The sequence below is a fragment of the Bactrocera latifrons genome, unplaced genomic scaffold (genome assembly GCF_001853355.1).
Source record: "Bactrocera latifrons isolate USDA-ARS-PBARC rearing strain unplaced genomic scaffold, ASM185335v1 scaffold_6, whole genome shotgun sequence".
NCBI lineage: Eukaryota > Metazoa > Arthropoda > Insecta > Diptera > Tephritidae > Bactrocera > Bactrocera latifrons.
The window spans coordinates 4,016,329-4,033,414 of record NW_017537267.1 but is presented as its reverse complement, the minus strand read 5'-3'; the positions used below and the strand labels follow the sequence as shown (position 1 = coordinate 4,033,414).

General features: G+C 34.6%; 1 protein-coding gene across 1 annotated transcript in view; it reads left to right on the top strand.

The window, feature by feature from the left end:
* LOC108974966 (irregular chiasm C-roughest protein) overlaps nt 1–17,086 on the top strand; it is a 58,700-nt gene continuing 41,614 nt past the window's right edge. The window contains exons 1-2 of the mRNA XM_018943110.1: nt 1–410; nt 12,651–12,705. The gene's annotated coding sequence lies outside the window, so the exon portion shown is untranslated. The remainder of the gene's footprint in view (nt 411–12,650; nt 12,706–17,086) is intronic.

Here is a 17,086-nt window from a genome sequence, read left to right as displayed (position 1 = left end):
TATAAAAATATTTTTATTAAAAAAAAAAAATTAGTTTGTGAAAAAGCTTAAATTCGGGAAAGTGAGTGTCGTTAAAACCACCTAAACAACACTATAAAATTATTTTTCAAAGTTTAACTAAACGTATTCGTCAAATTGTGCAACTACACTAAAAAATTAAATTTTCATAACAAAAGTGCATGCAAAGTTTAGTGTTTACTAAAGCTGCAGTGTGATTTAAGCTGCTAACAGTTATCAGCAAAACGCTTAGCACTTTCAATTCTTCTGTAACGCCCATCAACTAAATAAAAGTTACAAATATAGTGTCAAGGGAAGAATTTTACAAAGGATATTTTACACAATGGAGTACGCGGCACACACATAAAAATCGATATGCTTCCTGCTTTCGGATAGCCTAGCATTAGGTGTCAGTAAGTAAAAGTTACATGAGAAAATTAGCAAAAAGGAAAATGTTTCAAACTAGTTACAAAAAAAATAAAAAATAAAAAAATATTAAGGCACCCTTTAAAAATCAAAATAGTTGTTGCATCAAAAACATAAATTTGTTGAAAGAAACAAACAACTACACGAACACTACAAACTCTGCAATACTAAAAACTTTTAAGTGGGCGCCGGCCCTCGTCCAATATCAGTGCATGCAATTTAGGGTGCCTAAACCAACGTTTAGAGCAGAGCATATTTTTCGTGGCAGGCACTTACGCGACTTGCAACATGAGTACATAGTACTTCAAAAAACTACATGTCATAAGTATGCAATAAGAGCCGCTGAAAGTGGCGAGTGCAACACAACAACAACACACAGGCACATACCCACACACAGCAACAAGCACTTGTAATTAAATACGAGCATATGCACATATCCAGCTCCACAATGTTGCTGATAAATACGCCGGGTCAGCGTGCATATCTGACCTGCATTAAGCCGAATGCGAGCAATGTGGCAACAACAAACACAAATGCACTTACATATGTATATCAGTTGCTGTATGCCAGCGTAACAGATGTATGTAATATTTCACAACAACAACCATTGTAATAATTCGAAACTAATCGAATTTTCTCATGCTGCGTTTAATAAGAAAAAGCCACAATTTTTTGTTTGCGCGCAAGTTGTGTTCGAACATAAATACAAAGAAACAAAAAAATTCGAACTGGAAATTAATTGTAAAAAATTAAAAATCAATGCTTTGTAAGTGACAGCAAAAACATGACTTCATACACAGTCATTAAAATGTCTGCAACATTTTGCCCAGCTGTTGTCGGACAAGCAGACAAGGAGCTGCCAACGCTTGTGGCAGCAAATAGCTTCTTGCCACATTCATAACTGGCTATTTGAAAAACAATTTTGTGCCAAAAATTGCGTGCCACAAATTGGGCCTTACCGTTGTCAATTTACAAAATACACTAAACACTTTGCTCTGTCTTTTCCGTCTCCCTAGCAAACTTGATTTTTCGCTCCTTTTCGAGACGGCTGACACAGCAGCATATGCTGGCCCTTCTTGGCAAAATAAAAATAAAAATTAAAAGCACAGTTGTATGCAATTATGTTGGCATGTTGTTGTTGTCGCCACTGCTGTCAATGACTATCATTTAAGCCTTTACCGCCTATTCCATTCCCCATTATTGTTTTCTATGCCTTTTTCGTGAGTTTACTTGAGTCGATAGTATTGCGTCCTTTCATCGATTTTTGCTCGCTTTTTTGGTTTTGCATTTTTGCACGTCTACATACATTTACCGTTCACCTTTTAACCACATTTTCGCACTTTTTCATTGCAACATTGTTATTGTTGCTATTGACAGCAATCAGCAGCATCCAAAATGTGTCGCATTGCTTGTTGTAATTACTTTTTGTTTTTTTTTGCTCTTTCCGTATTTATTATGTTTTTTGTTCACATTCTGTTGAACATCAAGCAGTGTCTTCTTAACTTGTGCTTCGAACTTTCAATATTTGCGTGCTTTTAACATTCATCACATAGCTTTGTTTCGCTATATTCAGTTTGTTAAAGATTGAGAAAAATTTAAAAATAATTTCTTTCATATATTTATGATTTATTTATAATATTCAATAATTATTAAGTTCTTGTATCAAAATTTTTTTTATTTGGTATCGGTCATTTTCCAAGGCAACGCTGCAACCTCCAGTCAAACTTCTGAGATTGGGTTACGATAGCATATAATTAGATGTCATACAAATTGACCGATCAAATTCACGTCTTTCTTTAGAAAACTTTTTATTCTAAAAGATACCTTAATGAAATTTTACATATAATATTGCTCAAGGCAGGAAATTATCTTCACGAAATTTCGCATAGATTAATGTCCAAGGCAACGCTACAATCTCTGAGCAATTTGCTTCGATCGGGCTGCTATAGCATTAGCTGTCATACAAACTAACCGGTGAAACTAATAGAAGTTATTAAAATTTTTTGGTCTTTTTTCTTATGTAATAAATAGTAATATGTTTTTCACGCACTTTCAAACATATTTTTCGAAAAAACACGTTTTTGAAAAGTAAACATTTTACATTATTGAAAATATTGGGTAGTCAAAAAAGTCTTTTCGTATTTTGTCAATAGATGTCGTTGCAGTCGTATATCTCCAGTGCTACCAATCACATTGTGTCATACTATATAGTGTTGTAAATATGAGATTTTAAGGTTCATTGAAGTAAAAAAAAATTTAGTTCGGGGAAGTTGAAAAAATTACAGCTATTCAAATATTAGTGAAAGTAATGGAGAAATTTGCTATATTTGAAATTTTTGTATAAAAAAGGGAAAAATGCCACACAAGTCACCAATGACATTTGTGAAGTTTACGAAGACGGTGGTGTATCAGTTCATATAGCACAACAATGGTTCGCTCGCTTCCGTTCTGGAAATTTCTAAATTTCGACTTACACTGAGGAAATTTTAGGTAAAATGGTCGACCAAAATAGTACATATTTGTTTATTTATTCATTATTATAAACATAAAAAAAATAAAACGAGTTTAAGTTTCATTAGAAATACGAAAAGACTTTTTCGACTACCCAATATAAATGTTAATATCTAGAGCAAGGCACTAAAGAACAATGGGTCACCTCTTGTACACTTGCAACGCATTGGCAAGAGTACTCTCTCTGTAAGCAACTGAAGTATACTACACTGGATGAGGTATTAACAGTGAGGTCGCAGGTCTGTTAAAATTCGAGCCATGCAGAAGCATTCCAAAGGATGCTTACTCCTCTTGGACTAGTAACTGAACTCTTTACGTACCGAAAAGGACCAAGCTTATCTATGCGTGGCTCATTGACCTACCAGATTAATAAAAAGTAACCTAACCTAATATAAATTTTTATTTTGGTCCGCATAAGGTCTTCGAGGAGTCATAAAATACATTAAATATAATATTTTATTAAGTAATATGTACTTCCCTCGATTAATGCCTCCTGTGGAGTGTGAATTCCTTAATATAGCTGTAGTGCTTACTTTTAATGACCAGTTATAAAACTTGATAACAAAAAAAAATATCAGAAATCTATAAAAAATTTTACACTCCATACAGCATGCTATGTTACTGTTGCAAGATACTTAGCACATGTTATGATCTGAACACATAATTTCATACATATATGATCTTAGTAATTGTTGTTATATATTTATGTATATAAAAATGTTTCAAGAACTCATTGGCTTAAGAATTGATGGTCACATGACAACAATTGAACACTGGACAATTATTATTGAATCGCCTGCAAATGTTAATCTTTGTTAAATTGGCACAAGCCACTGGAATAATTAATTTTTATCTTGCTGGCAGACAAAAGAAACGCAGACACACAGCGGCTGGCTGGCTGTCTAGTTGTCAGGCGCGCAAAAAATCTGTAAGTCAGACAAAATCGGCCAAACGCCAGCGACAATTAATTGATATGCGTGGCAATGGGCTGTGAGTGAAATGGGCCAACTGCCACAATAAATTCAAATGAATTGGAATGATGCTACACAAATACCAAATTGGAATTGTGAATTAACGGCAGTAGTTTTCAGAATATTTTTCTTCTTAATAATTTTTTTCTTTTATTGTTTTTTGTTGTGTTGTGTGGCCTTCGATGCTGCTTTAACGGAGGGGTGGATGTGTGTGCGTGTCTTGTTACCAAATGTGAAGAAAAATTTAAATGAAAATGGATTGGGGCACTTAATAAAAGGGAAGGAAGTGTACACATATATATGTATATAAATAAATGCTAATGTCTTCAAGTCAAATGCTTGATACCATTTGTGTTCGATTGCTATAATGATGTTGTTGTTGTTATTGCGCCTTTAAATGATTTTGACTTTCAACGTCAGCAAGCGTTGCATTAAAAAGTCAAATTTGATGGCTTGTATAGGGTATTTGTATGTAGATATCGCATGAATTAACTGTATTTTTATATGTGTATATTTGTTGTTTTAGTTTTATTTGTTGCTGTCACTGCTGACAGCTGTTCAAACACTTTGAGTATCATCAATAACAAGTAATATATGTATGTATTTCACTTTATACACACAGATTTTTATTCAAGATAAACACACACGCATTTGTGCCACAATATCGTCAGCATTGCCAGTTTGAGCTGAGCTTTACCCTGCGCTTGTATGAAAATTGAAATATTCTTCATCCTCATTATTGATATTTTTACGAATGTGTAATAAGCACTTAATCAGTTACTCATACAAACACACACACACGAACCGTTATTCTTCGCTTTCTCACACGCCTTTATGCCCTACTACCACATTCACATGCCATCAGCTGTCATAATCAGTTGTGATCTGCTCATTTCCACTTTTGATTGCTTTGTTTACGCTCACTAAAATTAATGCGGAAAATGTTTATGACTGCGCAAATGCACACACACACACACCTACTTACTTTTCCATCCATACGCATAAAGCGCGGTTTACACATACACGCGTCCATATGTGGCATGCCTCTTTTCATAGCCTGTCATTCGGCGCTGTTTTTGTCACATTTTATAATCCTCTAGCAGAAACTCTCGCCAAGTTACTGCTCTTCAGCTGTGCATATATGTTTTTACATTGCATGCACTTAACATTTCACATATCTATGCACACACGTATATGTTTATATGTTTCCTATTTGCAATGTATGTGTATAAGTAGTTGATATGCTGGGTCGCCAATGCGGTTGGGCTGTTGACAGCGGTAGCATTTTGATGCTGGTTTTGCAAAATGTCATTTTATGGCGACTGCAACAACAATAACTTTTGTTAACTACCTCAAAGCTGGCCTTCATGTATCACTTGGCACTTTTAAATGCGCACAACATTATCACAAAATTACTTCGGATGAAATAGTGAAATTTACAGCGTCCTTTATGAATCAGTATTGATTTTGTGTGTGAATGGGAGTGTAATTGCAATTTTTAAACATTATATATGAGTGACTTGGTGTGGTTTTCGGTTTTTTCCCGTAGGCTTAGAGATGATGTAAGGATTTGAAAAAAATTGCTTTATAGAGTTAAATATCCAAAAACATGCTAAATTTTTCGATTCAATGGAACTATAGGTATACGCCAATTTTAAAATATCTAAAAAATTTGGTAGAATAAATCTTGCTTACGTAAATATAGCTTTTCTGCTTAGGTTAGGTTATGTTAATCTGGTAGGTCAATAAACCACGAAGACCAGTATTGGTCCTTTGTCATAAAAGATGGAGTTCAGTTGCTATGTTCAAGAGGAGTAGTAATCATGTGCTTTATGCGAATGTTAAAATTCTATGTTGATACCTCCTCTAGTCATAGCGTGAGGACCCCAGAGCTTAGTTTACTAAATAATATGTTTAATAATAAAAAAACAAGAAGAAAAGGTTAACTTCAGCTGTACCGAAGCTAATATACCCTTCACAGGTGCATTTATTTATTTTTTTTTTTTTTGATGATATTTAGCCAAAGTTGCCCATATATGAACTTGGTTTTGAGGGGTCAGTTTGTATGGCAGGCCGACCTTAACAATTCTTTTGAAGATTAAAGCGAATCTTGGGCAATAATCAATGCTAAATTTCAAGAAATGTCACATAAGAACTTAATTTTGATTTTCAATTTGTATGGCAGGTTTTGTTATCCGATCTGCAAAATTTCTTCAACTATTGTAGTGTTGCCTTAGAGAATAAACACCTCAAATTTGCAGAATATATCTCGTTAACTGAAAAAGTATCCAATGCAAACATTTTACTCCGAACGTTCAGTTTGTATGGAAGCTATATGTTATAGTTAACCGATCTGAACAATTTTTTCGGAGATTATATTGTTGCCATAGAAAATAACTTGTGCCAACTTTAGTGAAGATACATACATTGTCAAATGTGAAAGTTTTCCATACAAGAACTTGATTCCGATCGTTCAGTTTATATGGCATCTATATGTTATAGTGGTCCGATATCGGCAGTTCCGACAAATGAGTAGCTTCTTGAAGAGRAAATGRYGTTTGCAAAATTTCAAAACGATATCTTAAAAACTGAGGGACTAGTTCGTATATATACAGACAGACGGACAGACAGACAGACGGACATGACTAAATCAAATCAGCTCAACATACTGATCATTTATATATATACTTTATAGGATCTCCGACGCTTTCTTCTGGGTGTTACAAACTTCGTGACAAAATTAATATACCCTGTTCAGGGTATAAATATTTCTTGAATATGTTTTAATCCTTTTAAATGATTAAAGTAGAATTTTCTAATTAAATGTTAGTAGGTAGACTTTGGTAGTGTTTTGAGAAATATTTTTTATAAAAAACTGTATACAAGCTATGCATAATTGGATAGCTTTTCATGCCACTATTAGAAAGAAAATTCAACTGTTTAACAAAAATTTATATAAAAAGAAAAAAAAATACAAAACAAAAATTCTTAAATCCTTTATAAAAATTATAAAATTTAAAAAGAATACTAGCTTTCAAAATAAAATCAGAAATTGTTGTAAAAAAAAATTAAGACCAGAAAAAAAGTAAGCTTCAGTGTGCTTCTCACAAATAAAGATATTTGCATACAAGAACTTTATTTTGAACGGTTGGTTTGTATTGTAACTATATGCTATAACTATGCTACCTGAACAATTTCTACGGTGATTTTAGCCGTTGTTTTTATAATAATGCATGACAAATATCGTGAAGATATCTCGTCAAATAAAAATGTTTATTATACAGGCATTTTTCGTTTTATTTGCATGGGCAGATGTAGAATTTTATGTGAAACACAGTTGTCACTGATAGTCATATGAACTTAGAACAAGATATATCGAAGAACACGTTTTTGTGCAAAATGTAAATTAATAAGTCTTACTATTTTTTGCCCATGACGTTATTAGGTGATTCTTAGAGAGAAATGAATTTTAGATCGATATCTCTAAAACTGCGCTTCTGGCTTACATATATTTTATATTGTCATTGGAATCATTCACAATAACTAAAAATAATAAAAAAAACTTTTCAGCACTTACAAAAAGTGGTTATACCACTATAGTGAGGTACTATGTTGCACGAAGTCAACTCGGTAACTTGTTGTTGCTTTTACATGTATTTTTGTTTTTTTTTTTGACAAGAGAGCAGAAGCGAGCAGAGGAATGGCGAATCGAAGATAGCTATATTTATTTAAGTTTTTAATAAAAAAATCTACAGTTTTCCTTCAGGTAGCATCCAATTAAAATTTATCTATTGAGTAGAATGAGTATATTTATGTATGTATATATAGTTCTTTTGCTTGCTTGTGAAATGGTAAGCTACATAAAACTACACAGCTACATTCTTTTTATAACAACAACGTTGCAACCATATCAACCCCAACTCGTACAAATTTCTCGACTTGAACAAATAGTAAATATTGTATCGAAATTTTACTTCCGACAACAAGTCCGCTACAATGCGGCGGATCACTTTATGAATGCAAGTGCATACTAATAAATACTTACACATACATACGCACATATGTGCGTTCGTACGCCGGTCGTTGCAGCGCAAAATTTGCTATGGAAGCTGATAACTCGCCTCAAGACCGGATATAATATGCTGCCTGGCATCAGTGTTTATCTTGACTTTCTTAAGGCTGCTCACCCACTGATGGTGCTGGTGGTGGTCCTTTGCAGATTGCTGTTGACACTCCGTCTTGCACACTTGTGTCGTAGCCCAATGCTAGCCCAAAGATATTTAGCCACAAAGCATCTTCCGCGGTACTCTCTTACATCACCACTCGGCTTCGACCGTAAAGCTGGCAATGTTCAACAAACCTGAAGGGTTGGTCGCGCTAACACTCGCTTTGTGGGGTAACTGTGAGTTTGCCTTCATCACTGGCGCATGCAATTGTGCTATGGGAGCAACAACAACACCAAAAATAACTAACAACAATTATATAAGCGGCTGCTGGGTCTCATGCTGCAGTGCCTTTGTAAAAAGCTTAGTGTCGCCTTGTCTCCTTGTCGTCCAGACATCATGTGACAAAGCTGGCGACAACCGTGACACGAACAGCCGAAGAAAGTCGTCAGCACCACCACAGTCATGTAGCCGTTCAAGTAATAACATAAAAAGGATATTGTAGAACATTTTCATAAGCAAGTGGCTGTGGCTGTCATGTTGCTTCGTCGCGTTGGAGGGTGCGAAATTGCTGCTAGATATTTTGTCCGGAAGATGCTTGCATATATTATTTATAGTGTGTAGTGCATATGTATAACTATATATACATATATGTATAAGCATGTGTGTGTAAAATTAATAGGAATGCTTGTGGACATATCCCTCTGTGCTAGTTGATTGTAAATTCGTTTTATTTCATACAATAATTTGGAAGTTGTTTAAATTATTGAATTTTTTCGTTAGGGTTGTTCCATTTTGTAGGCATTTGCGGGCAATTTAAGAGGTTAAGACAGTTTAGAAATTTAAAAAATCGAACGTTGTTGCCTGAAAGTACACATTGGGGTCCTCAAAATGTTTAATAGGTAGAGTAATGTAAAAAAATGTCCGTGTTCAATCCCCTGCTGTGCCATAGTTCTTAGATCAGTCTAATAAAATATTTATCACTGTTTCTTATTATTGAAATTTTTGCAAATAAATTTCTGCTTAGATTTGTTCAAAAATTTTACTTCTTTACTACCCCGAAATATAACAATGGCCTGATCAAGGTGATCGAAAATCACATAATTTACCAACAAGTCTTATGTAGATACATCGTTCCCTATTCTCTTGAAAAAGGTGATTCTGAAGAGAGGATGATTAGTCGCCATTTTTATAAAAATATACTTTTTTTTAAACACAAATACTTGTCTAATTAAGTCTAATAAAAAAGTCAAAGTTTTTTCTTTGCATTCAGGAAAAGTTGTCAAGGGTGGCCATTCCTGAGACCCTAGACAGGCCTATCTTCTTAAGGGGTTACATGAGTTAACGGGTTTCAAGAAATCTAATTCTTTTTTTATTATCTTATTAAGTCCTATAACACCTCTAGAATATCGTGCTAAGTTTTCAAGTTGATCCGAGTAATAGTTTCCGAGATACAGCCTTGAAAACTTGTGCGTTCAAGGTTAGCTAGGCTAAGTGCGCCGTCTTTAAACGCATTTTCCTAAAAAGTGTATTTTTGAAGTCGGTTGGCAAGATTATTCGAGAACTACTCAACCGATCTTCATAAAATTTTACACAGATCTTTGAGATACAGTCTTTAAGACGAAGGATTTTTTTCGATTACAACTATTTGAAAAAAAAATAATGTCGGGAAATTTTCACTGAAATATTCATTTTTTAATAAAAGTGTTTTTCAAAAATCCAATTTCCGTTATTTCTTTCCTTCGTCCAAGTTCTAAGTTAACGTTTTAACAAAAACACGTATTTTTTCTTTTTAGATTAGACAAGTTGTATATGTGGTTTTAAGAGTGCATTGAAAATCTAATAATATTTGTAAATTGGAAAATATTTCGAAGAAGCAACATACATACTATATGTGGTTTTTAGTTTTTAAATTAAATTTAATAAGCATTTCTGAAACTTAGTAAATTTTTCGAATTTTCTAAGTGGAAAAAACTGAAAAAAGGCTTAAATTTCAATATTATTTTATTTATTCATAGCAATTTGTGAACCATGATATAAATTTAAATGAGTTAATATGATATAAATGATTATATTATGCGAACTATTATTCGCTTTTATTATTGCCATCCTAAAAAATTCTATGAAATGTAATTTTATTAATTTCGATTGTCAAAGCTTTCTTTATTTCGAAAATTTAAGTTGATGGCTTATGGTCTTAAGCTGCAAAATTCCCTGAAAAAGATATCAAAGATTATTGTCTCTTACATAACAATTATTAAATAAATTTAGTTATTTTTGTCATCCTTTCCTTCAACGTTCCACTTCCTTTGCAACTTACCTGCTCTGAGTATTCTTCTGCGTTACATTGCCCAACCAACTGCTTACTAATCCGCTTCATATTTTGTTATATCACTTTGCTTATTTAATTTCCATTGTATTTGTTTTGAAGACAGACATTGCAACACAAATATTTACTCAATCAACTTTATTTTTAATTTAACTAAAATCGTTTTAATATTACAAATTGAACACAGCTGACAGCCGAATGCACCACTTCCGGCATTCAGGCACCCTCACCCCCGCAACCATAATCTAATTCCTAAAACATTTTCCAACACCCCATAGCATTACATATTTATAAGGCTGTGTGTACAGCAACAACGCAACACCACCCACCATATCACGAAGTAGTGCCAGTTGGCTTTAAAGACATATGCAGCAACCCCACAGCGCCCGCTAAACTTTGTAACACTTTGAGCACTTCTGCTAGAAACCCACACTCTTTTTTAATTTTGCTTGTTCGGTATGCTGAATTATTTTCGTATTTTTCGTTTATCCATTTCCTCGGCGACCACTTGAGCAATGTCCTTGCAGCCCCTTTCGTTTGCGCAACTTTGTATGTACCTACATTTTGTGCGTTTATCCAGCCATCTTTGTGTTGTGCTTTGTTTTCTTTTTCACCACCACTCGCACGCTCCGAGTTACCCTCACCCATGCGCAGACATTTGCCCGTTTGTCCGTGCACTTGTATTTTATATCCACAAAATGAGTCATGCAAAGTATCGAAACAATGTTGCCGACGCTAAGCTTTACACTTGCAACGCACACATATAACTATTATGTGCATGTATGTTTGTACACTGAACTTAGACCCTCTTACCGTTATGCATGCTTGTCATTCGTTCTGTTGTTGTTTTTGGTTTTTGGCTTTTTTCTTTATTCTCTTTTAGTTTATTTGTTTTGTTATTTCGTGTCATTCGAAAGCTTAGCGTGTAAACACCCAGCGCAGAGCGTTTGCGTTTTTTCTTCACCTTCTCCAGCTGCTAACTCCCCAAGCAACTTGTGAGGGTTGTGGCAGCGTTTTGCGGACTTCTTAGCCGCTCTGCGCTATTCGTGCACCATTTTGTGGCAAGTTAGTTGGCGAGGAAGTAATTTCACATTTTTTACTACTTTTCCATGCACTTTCGTTGGCGTTTGCTACGTGTTTCTTTATTCAATAAAATACGAAATCAATAAAGTAAGGCAGCGAGTACTGTTGTATATTTTAATTTGTAAATAACATTCACTTGCGTATATTTCACTTAATGTGAGAAAGTAGTTAGTGCCAGTAAGAAGGCGTATAAATCATTAGAAAGCGTCGCTTACTTTGTATTGTTGTGTGTGAAGTTGGTAGTAAAGCGTGAAGCTATTCCTGTGTGTAAAACCTGTATTGCAATTAAGTCATAAAATTATAAATAGAAGCCGTAGATTAAGGTAAATAGTAACTGTTCTAGCCTTCTTCTGAGTTTTGCATAATTTTGCAAAGTTATAAAGCAAAGGCTTGACGTGTGCTTGAGAGCCAAGTTAATTTCGAAAGTTTGCGAAACGAAATAGCTGAGAGAGTTATTATATAAAAGAAGTAAAAAATTTAGCATAAGCTTCCATAAAAATAGTAAGCCTTCTTCGATTTGTTATTTTTCTGCTCGCTAACCCTGGTCGCTGCTCTCTTATAGAAAAATGTACGTGCAAAAGCAGCAACTAAGTTAACGAGTTGAATTCTCTATTAGCGAAGTGTCTCCCTTTTACTATTTGAGGCGGCATCAAGCAAAAAAAAACAAAAAAAACAACAAAAACACAGAGCTAAAAAATTTTTTAAATCTGTGAGGCTGCATCGTAAGTGCTGATAATCTGTTAAAACATCTGTTATAGTTTGTTCGGTTCGCTAATCTCTAGCGATTATCTGTTTGAATAAATGGCATGGCTCGTAAGATTCGCTACTCTCTAGCGGTCGGCTGTTTGAACAGGTGGTATAGTTCGTTCGATTCACCACGTTTTAGCGTTTGGCGAAGCAAAACGCAATAATAACTTTTTCATGTAACAAGCGCTACCCAAGAGGTATCTAAAAATGTCTAGCGTGTTTACATATATAATGAAGCAGTTTTTCGTTAATATTTATCGGTCTTTAATAGACTGTTTTCGAGTGAAATGATCTTGCGCTTGTTGAAAAGCTTGCTTTAATATATTTTAATTTTTAAATTAAACTTTTTAGTCTAAAGTTATTAAAACAAATGTTTGTGTGTTTTAAATTAATTTAATTTTCTTTCTCTTTCTCTCTTTACAGTACTAACTTCTTGTATACCATAATGTGGCGGTGAAGTCAAATTGATTTTAACAAGGTGAGTTCAGAAAGTGGATATTATTATATATTTTCTATTAAAAATTATAATTATTTTTTTTTTAAATCTGTAAAGCATTTCATTTCGAATATCTTGAAAAAGTTTAACACTGCACCTTGTCAGTTCCAATTCTTTTATATAAGGTTTACTTTGAAATATTCTCGCCATGGAGTACTTGAAGTCTATTTTATCAAGTAAAGAATTATGAATGCAGTAGTTAAGTTCAAATCTGTTATATGTAAGATACACTTCCATGTGAATGAAGATCAATTTGTAATAAAGTGCATTTTTGTACTTATAGATAGTATGTGAGTTATATACTGTGGGCAAAAAAAAAAAAGTAAGACTTCTTAATATAAATTTCGTGCAATGGCCCATCCGTCGAAATATGTTTTTCCTAGGTTGGTATGACTTTCAGTGAAATCTGTACCAAGTGTCAGAGCAAATAATATTTAATGTTTCTTTCTAAGGTACATAAAGTTATTTCGGCGATTTTTACGATAGTGAAATTATTCAACAAAGCGGTTCCATTAAATTTTGTGTCTTTTTGTTTTTTTTTTTTTTGTCACGAGCACGTGTTTTTGATCGATACAAATTGTAAAATAATGGAGTTGGTTCTTGAAAATCGACGATTAACAGTCAGAGATTTTACTTGCATCGTTTGAATATCCGAAGGATCAGTGGAAACCATTTTGAAAGATCATCTGGACCTAAGAAAAGTGAAAGAAGATTTGTTCCACAATCACTTTATTTTTTCGAAAAGCAGCATCTCATTAACATCTGTGAAACAAACCTTTACAACTACCAGGATGCCATCAAACGTATTATTAATGGCAATGAGTCTTGGTCTATGCTGACCACCTGGAAACAGACGACCAATATCGGCTGGATATTATGGCAAAAGTAAACCGTAGGCCAAAAAATCACATCAAAGCAGGTCAACAAGTTCGGTTATATTGACAGTTTGCTTCGATTATCGAGATCTGGTGCACTCTGAATTCCTTCCGACCGGCTGAATTGTCAATAAGGATACTATTTGGGTGTTATACTCGTACGTCGTTTGTGCGAAGCTTTTCGCAAAAAAAAGCGGGAATTATGAGTCGACAACGTCGTAGTCGCACCACGTTTTGAGCCGTCACATACTGCATTCATTTTTCGTGAGTTTTTCGCCAAATTCAATATCGTCCCTCAAAAACCGTATCCGCTGGATTTAGCTTCGTGTGACTTCTGGCTATTCAGCAAGCTCAAACGATCGCTACAGGGAAACCGTTTTGAGTATATTGAAGATATTAAATGTTGATCGCAATGCGCATTGAAGGCTATTCCATACATTGACTTTTACAACTTTTTGGAGCACTGAAGGAAATGTTAGCACAAGTGTATTTGAGGAAAAAAGGGATTAACTTGGGGTGCACGACATAGATTTTGATGATTTATTGAAGAATTTTAGAGCTGTGAACAAAGTCTTACTCTTTTTTGCTCATAGCAGTTTGCAATTAAAACCGCAACGTAACAGTACGCAACTCTATAAACTTAAACTTACGTGAGCTCTGACATCATTCTTCTTCATTCATTCTTCATTGTTATGAAGTTTGTAAACCCTGTTATACTTCTATTGAAATATTTGGTGCTGGACGAGTTAAAGCTCCCATCCGGGAGGTAATATGTCGCACATGTGTATGCACACATGTCAGTATATATAAATTGACTGCGAAGCCATAATAATTAGTTATAATCGGCTTTCGAATACTCCAATTCCCTTTCAACCATAGAGATACTTATGTAATCAAATCACTTAACATACTATAAATTACTTGCGAGAAAATGCACTCTAATGCATATGTATGTATATATTATATATATGGTAATGCATTTATGAATATTTAAAGACCACTCCGGCAGCTTACATGCAGCACACACCACACTTTGACTACTTAACTTCGAGTGTTACAGTGGCAAGTTTAAACGCATTTTGTTGCGCATAAGTACAGCATAAGTACGAACTTGAATGCAGGCGAAGTTAGTCAAATATGCATCTGTACATATAGATGCAACAGAGGTTATATATAGACAGTTATAAACCTCTTACTCATACAGAACGATATGGAGACGTGTCAATGGAGTGAAATCTTTACATATATCTAAAAACTAACCCTTTTTCGCATATAGACTCTCACATAGTAATATTCGTTATAAAACAATATTTCGCAAATATTTTCCGTATTTCCACGTAGTGTCACAAAATGTGGCCCACAATTGTCATGTGTGGTTTGCGGGTGGTAGAACTGTCGGCCCGTCAGCGAGACAACCCTAGCCCCACGCAGGCGTACTCCTGACCCCACTGTATGGCATTGTCAATGGTGAAATTCCCGGTTGATCTCCAACCGAATATTTGTGTATTTGAGGCTGTCACTTTGTCAGACAGACAAAAGTACAAAATTGTCATATGTTGGTTCTTTCTTGTTGTTGTTGGAACTGCGATGCTACTGCTACTGTTGCGGCTGTTAGCGTTGCAGCTGCCATTGCTGCCACTGTTGTTGTCACAGCTGATGTTGACAGTTATAAGGCAATGGTAGCAATATTGGTTTTGTGTCAACTCGAATACAGTCTATTTGAGTGTTTTGCATTCCCCAGCCGCTTGGCTGCCTTGCGCTGTACCGCCCTGTCGCCCTGTCGCCCAGTGGCCCTGTTGCCCCGCCACATCGACTGCTGACTCTTGTCTGCTTTGTATGACTTGTGTTTGGCTCTATAGTACAGCGCTTATGCCACATGTCTCTCTAATCGGATCACACTGGCTCACAAAATTGTTGTAGTAGATTTTATGACACAACCAGTGAACTGCCAGCATTTGGCTCTGGCAAAGAGTTGAACAACCCACATTGAGGTTGGTAACAACACAGCACAATACAACAAAAAGGAAGCACAGCAAAAAAACAATAGAAAAATACGCTAGAAATGGCTTGTGTTGTCCCATGCAACAGCAGTTGGAGCAGCGAATTGACAACTGTTTGCATATGCGAATGCACGCTGTTCAATGTTTGTCTATGAGTGTGTGTGTGGAAGGGAAATGCTCGTAAATAAATTAGTAAAGTTGTGGAATATAACTTTTATAAAATTCCGCACTTGAATTCTGTTTCTGATTTGTTGGCTTATTTGCTTCGGAAATACAAAGTCAAAGAGTGTTTTGTCAAAATTTTAAGAAAAGTTGCAAACAAAATATGCAAATTAATTAAAGATGTTATGTTATTAATATTAGATGAGTGGATATAATTAAAATTTGTATTTGATTTTCTGAAAGAAATAATGTTCGGCATAACATTCAAATTCAGTAAAAAATATTTTGTTGTTAATTAAGCAATGCTTTACATATTTAATACCCATTATGTAACCAATATATACCCAATATGTACGCATCATATAACCGTTATGTAACCACTATATACCAAATATATACCCAATACGTACGCGTTATATATCCAATATATACCCATTATATACCATACTATTGTTCAATAACTAATATCGATTACGACCTCGAATCTTATCAGTTTATGATCTTGACTTCCAATATAGTCAATAGTTTAAGCAACTTGTACTCGGGAGCACAAGAAGTGTTATACCGGCTTAAATGTGATCGATTACAGTCTGTGTGTGTGTCTAAAAGTGGCAGCATTACTGATTTTATTGTGACTGATCGACTTGAAATAAATCAGTATGTCATGCCAGATAAGAAGTTTTTTTCAAAGTTGTATTTAACTTATTAAAGCTTTTTCAATTACGCTTAAACACTGAGCATCGCTTGTAAAGTTTACAAACACAATTAAAACTCAGTAGGCAAAATCGGTTAGTACTACAATATATGCATTCGCTTCTTGAAAAATTTAACAGATTTTGAGAAAAAGTTCGAATATTTTTTACATTATTTTCGAAAATACCAAGCAAATTTAATAGTATATCGTATCATTGACACACTTAATCTTGCAACAAATCATTGCCTTCACCCACATTCGGCAAACAGTTTATTGTAACATATTTTCATATTTTCATATGCGACAGTTTTCACATGTTTGCCTAAAAGTTCAGCCCTCATATAGAATTTATTACTAATATCGACTAACACTGCAAACCAAATATGCTTGTATTTGTACAGCAATAAATTCGTTACAATCAATTTGCCAACAGTTGCCAACTTTTGCCCCCCCTTTCTATTTCCATACAGCGAACACTAACAAAAGCCAAATAATACAGAGAATCAGCTGCAAATCGCTGACGCCACATGCTGTGACGAATTGAATTGAACTAACGTACAAACACAAACAAACAAACACATAAATAAAAGTTCAACTCATAAAGTGACGTCAGTTTGGCCGCCTGTCGCTGC